Below are 6,000 nucleotides of genomic sequence, written 5' to 3'. Positions count from 1 at the left end.
CACACATATCCATAACCACAAATGTGCTCAAGAAAAAGGGGGAAAATGCTCTCTTCAGCTTTAACAACACAGGGTTATGCTAATCAGAAAGCCAGAGGCTATCCCTCTGCTACGCAGAAAGAGTTTTCTGAGGTAAGCAGCATTCTGCTTCACTTCTTCCATCACCAACATATCTAATTTATGTGTTTGGAGACTACAACTTGAGCACACTATATGCCTGGTGATCGTAGTGGTGATGGGGTTTGAGTTCCTTGTATGGTGATAAGAAAAGGCTCTGAACATAATCATGCTTGGAGACATCATATCTAAAGTAATATCGTAATAGATCTAAAATAATATAATAAGCTGCACAGATAAGAGACAGATGATTCCATCTCAGTCCAGTAGAACGTAAAAATAGTAAAAACACAACCACCAACACTATCAATTGCCACTATTTATTGCGCACTAATGTGCCAGGAATCATCTCAATGACTATACATGCATCGATTCATTTATTTTTTGTAAGAAACACAAGTTGTCATTCAAATTGATTTGAAAAAGATCAGGTAGTAATAATAATAATATCTACCATTATTGACTTCTTCCTATGGCTTAAGCATGAAGTGTTTTATAGCCCCTGTGGCTGCCTACAGGCGACAGAAAATAGGTATGGTCTTTCCATCCTTCAAGGCTCAGTTCTGGTATCACATCTTCCAGGAAGCCCTCCTGGGCCCTTTCTTTCTGGGTTATATATTTCTTCTCTGTGTTCCTCTCATCACTAACTTGTGTTTCCTTCTTTTGCAAACTCTCTCTCTCTCTCTCTCTCTCTCTCACATACACACACACACACAATCACATTCACACACAAATACAAACAGCAGCCTATGAACTCCAGAAGAAAACACTGTAGATATTAGGATGCAAATAACATACAACCTCCATGAAACAGTTCTCTACAGAGAGGGGTTGGGATAAAAGCTGTTCTCCGGTGATAGAATTATAGATAAATTTAAAGGCTTCTTCTCATTGATTTTCTAAAGTGATATTGTATTAATCTTATAATAAAAATCTTTACTTTGTGGAAGTAAAACATACTGATTTTGGCAAATGAAAAAACTAAAATGTCTCTCCTCCTTGTTCCTTCCCACCCACACCTAATCCCATCCAGAGGGTGGACCATACCAACAAGTGAGAGAGAGGCTTCAGAAGCAACCAACTGTGGCACTGCCTTGAGTTCAGACTTCTAGCCTCTAGAACTATGAGAAAATAAATGTCTGTCACTCTCTCCCACTTGCCAGCTACATAACCCTAGAAAATTAATTCCATCTCTCTGAGCTGTACAGTAAGGACACTTCATAGACTTACAATGAGGAATAAAGGGAAAATGGTAAAGCCCCTTAGAAAATAGACTCATTCCTGATAGTTATTGTTTAAATGTTATAAGATTGATCTACAGCACAAACTCTTAAAACTTCATGAGATAAATAAATTTCAATGGAAAATTATTACATCTTTACTTTTATCAACCTTTAAATGATAATCATAAACACAGAGAACACAGTCCTCCCTGGTGACACAGCACAGCACAATGAAGCTATCAGTAGCCACTGCAGCAGGACTTTGATCCCCAGCCAGGAGGTGACCCACATGGCTCAGTGGACCTCTCCTGCCCTACCTACTGCTCCCCTCAGCAGTATATTTCAGTACATCGACCTGTTCTGCTCCCCACTCTGTCTCTGCTGAACCCCCTCATCTCCCACACCTCTGGCCTGTACCCCAGTTCTTGTATGTATGGATAGATCTTTTTTAAAAATGCAGACAACAGCTCAGAGTAGTATTAGAAGTACCTGAGACACAAATTGTTTTATGTCACATTACTGTTATCACAAGTGTCTTTAAATATTGTTTATATCCATTACTTTGGAGTTACCATAGTTTCCAGACTGCATCTCGATCTTGTTATTTACTACATCTGTAACAAGCACTTATATAATTATATCACACTTTTCTTTTTGAAATATTTTGATAACTGCATTTCAATATAGATTTCCTTTGTGATCATACTTTTTAATTTTTTTAATATCTAAAAGCTTTTATTCTGAGGAGCAGTCCATAAGCTTCACTGTACTCTTTTTTTTTTAAAGATTTATTTATTTATGCATATAGAACTGGGGTACAGGCCAGAGGTGTGGTGGTGAGAGGCTTCACCCGAGACAGTGGGGAGCAGAACAGGCAGATCAAGGAAACACACTGCTAAGGGGAGCAGCAGACAGGTCAGGAGAGGTCTGCCACGCCATGTGGTCACCTCCTGGGCAAGCGGGGATCAAACTCATGCTGAAGTAGCTTTAGCTTCTCAGTGCTGTGCTTTAACCTGCTGTGCCACCAGGGAGTGCCAGCTTCGCTATACTCTTACAAGAGTCCTTGTCACAAAAAAAAGGTTAAGAATCCCTGAACTAGAAGATCTTAAATAGCAATTATGGTAGTCTGTAATTTGGTGATGGACATTTGTGAAAAGTCTCAGGAAGGATAATCTGCTTCCCCCTGTTAGAAAAGGCTGAATATTGATGGTAGGGAAATGGGCTTGCATAAAAATCATTATTGTGTGCTTTAACTTGACCCTAAATACACTGTAAGTGCTTAGAGAGCAGCTATTTGTTGTCTAGACATGCTTTCTTAACCTCTCTGAGCCTCAGTTCCCTTGTTTCCTAAAAGGGGATGATGGGAGTATCTTAGCTCTTAACAGAATCATTGTGACAATTAGATTGAGTGATGCCAAATAAAGCACTTAGCACAGTGCCTGGCACATGGCAAGCAATCAAAAATTCAGCTACTATAATACCATTATGTCAGATTTGCGAATTTCCTTACTGGCTTTCCACACTACAAATAAAAGAAGAGCTTAAATATATTAGTCAGTGAATAATTGATTGCTCTGTTTTTTTTTTTAATATGCATCTGAAAGCAGCTGTTTTATGCCTTTCAAGTATTTGATAAAGCCATTTTTAAAAAGTCACCTAATGGTTAAAGGCACAAGCCTTAAAGTTAGAAAACTGTGGCTACAAATCCAAATGTCACCACTTATTACTGATGTGACCTGAGCGTTTAATTTTTCCAAGCCCACTTCTACACTGGAATAGGGTTGTTGTGACAATTAAATGAGATAATATATACAATACGTAGCAGGGATTCAATAAATGATATCTACTCTTTTTCTTAACACATCTAAATGCATGGAAAACCTTTGGTGTGAGAGGATTTCCTTAATGCTTCATACGAGATTCCCTCAGACGTGGTCTCTGAATCCCTTTCCAGCCTCAACGCTCACTGTTTCATCTCACACAATTTTGTTTCTACTAACACCGACCTGGATTTGTGATCCACACCCAACCCCAAGAATCCACACTGTTCTCATCTCCAGGCCTCTGTTCCCTAGTCTTTCCACATAGGTGGGCCTTTCTCTTTCCCTAGCTTTCCCTTCCTCTGCATTCCCACAGCACCCTCCCTCCCCACACACCAGGCCTCCACCATCATTTCCCATTTGGATTGTCTCTGTTTCTGTATTTGTTTTGCCAGATAGATGGTAAGTTCTGTGGGGGCCTGGGTCTGTCCTATTTATCTCCGAATGCCCACTGAGACTGTACCTGGCACAGGGAAGCGCAGAGTAAAGGATGGTTGAAGTACTCCATCTGAGAAGGAACCACCCTTTGTCTTCTTCCTCTGTTCTCTCCAGAAACCAGCTCTGTCTGGAAGTGGGGCCCCTCTCTGCTCCCAGGGTTTATGCAAGAATATTTTGCTACTTGGAGTCTCTCCATGCAACGTTTGCTATGTGAGCAAAGCAAGACTTCACGGAGAGGAGCCAAGGAGGCCCTGCCCAACCAGCCTTCCCTGGGAAGTATGCTATACGTCAGTACAAGCTGGACGTGCATACAAAAGCACCACATATTTCTGAACTCTTTCTCTCTGAACTATCTAGATTTTTCTATATCTTAAGTTATATTTGCTCTGGATCAACATGGATATAGTATGCAAAGCTATACTGAATTATTAACAATACTTGCTTAAGAGCAAGAACAACAATGAAGGAAATGTCAAGGGGACAAAATCTCAGTTTAATGGTACCAAACGCCAGAAGGAAGGACTCCCACCAAGGCCTGAGCCCAAGGTTGTGCACAAAGATAGGAGGATTCAGGCATATAGTGAAGCAAAAGGTCCTAGCAGTTCTCAAAACAGACCTTAAACAGACATTTACGGAGCTACTATATTGTTACATTATCTAACAGAAAATAATTATAAACAAGAGGGAAAGTCAAACACCGTAATTAAAAAACAATTCAGTAGGCTGTACGTATACAGAATGCGTATGAAATTTCATATTTTACTACCTTCTCTGGATTTTAGCCAAGAACATTTAAAAATAAAAAGCAACAAAGAAAAAAAAAAGGGAAATTAATGCATCTGAAAGAATGCCTTTCCCCCCACGGAAAACATGAAGGAGAGTTGTCAAAATATTAAAAATGGATCTTCCATACAATTTGGCAAGTCCACTCCTAGGTATCTACTTGAAGGATGCAAAAACACTGACTTAAAGGGATACACACACTTCTATATTCATTGCAGCCCTTTTAATAGCCAAGTTGTGGAAACAACCTAAGTGTGGATAGGCAGATGACTGACTCAGAAAAATGTCACACACACACACACACACACACACACACACACACACACACACCACTGGAATAACTCTCAGCTACAAAAAAAAAAAAAAGTTGAACTGCCATTTACAACATGGATAAGGGGATTATGCTGTGGGACATAAGTGCAAAAGAGACAGACAAATACCAGATAGTGTCACTTGCTTGTGAAATATAGAGAAACAAAACAACGGGTTAGATAAAGCCAAAATAACAACAAGCCCTAGAAATCTCATTGCAGAACTAAGGCTACCAGAGGAGGGACAAGGAGAGAGCAGAGTGGGAAGGAAGCACAATGAGCCCTGGTGGAGGACTGTGAGCATCTTGATGGTGAGTATGGTGTGGCAACATCTAAAGGGAGTAAACGTATACCTGTAAAAAAAAAAAAAATGTTGTAAACAGACGTTATACCAGTAATAAATAAACAAACAAATAAAAATGTACCAGAAAATTTAAAAACTCAAGGAAACATTTGAAAAAATAAAATAAAGGTCAACTTTTAAGAGAACGAACTATGAATCCTCAGCAGTGTGTGAGTACAACAGGATTCATACTCTCAGTTCTGCTGGCCTGATCAGTGATCTCCAAACTCCTCTTTCATCTCTCATCTTGGGATCCTGTCAGGGGTCAGGGATATAGTTTGTTTCTAAATGTTTGGCCCCACAAATTGCAAGGGTCCTGTAACACAGAGAGGGTCTTCGGCAGGAGTTAGTTGGTTGCTTTTTGCCACTGTGCATAGGACTGATACAAATCTATAAACATTTCAAATTTATGGAATCTCAGTTCACAGGGACTCAGGAAAATGTAACTCCATCAGAAAAAGGGTGTTTGTTAAGAAGTGCAGTTTGGCCAGGAGACCCCCTTGTATAAACTATAAGGCGCTTCCTTCTTACTCTCAGAGCCAATGTAGTGTATATTCCACTAGGAGGCACCTCTGGTATCTCGGAAAGTTCGGAAAGTTCTGGCTCAGTGACCCGGGCAAGGAAAGTTCCATCTCTTCAACACAAGATGGCAGTATACACCGTTCGATGGCAACAGCAGTGGATTTGTGGTTGAAGCGAGCGTAAGGGGGGGGGGCAGGGAGTGCTGACAAACTGAAATGTACTTATTAGATGTGAAAAGCGAATACCATGAATATTTTAATTATTTTCAGGAGCCAAAAATTATTGAATTCTACCTGTGCCAAGTCTCCAAGTCCTGAGACACCCTGAAACGCCCACCCAACACATGCCCACACCTCACCGACCTGGGCTATTACGACTCAGGGCACAAGACTACTTTACTATCCACGGAGCCGCTCTTTCACTTTACCACAGCTCTAGACTCG

Source organism: Condylura cristata, unplaced genomic scaffold (assembly GCF_000260355.1).
Source record: "Condylura cristata isolate star-nosed mole 26May11 unplaced genomic scaffold, ConCri1.0 scaffold00019, whole genome shotgun sequence".
Taxonomy (NCBI): domain Eukaryota; kingdom Metazoa; phylum Chordata; class Mammalia; order Eulipotyphla; family Talpidae; genus Condylura; species Condylura cristata.
This window is presented reverse-complemented; position numbering follows the sequence as displayed.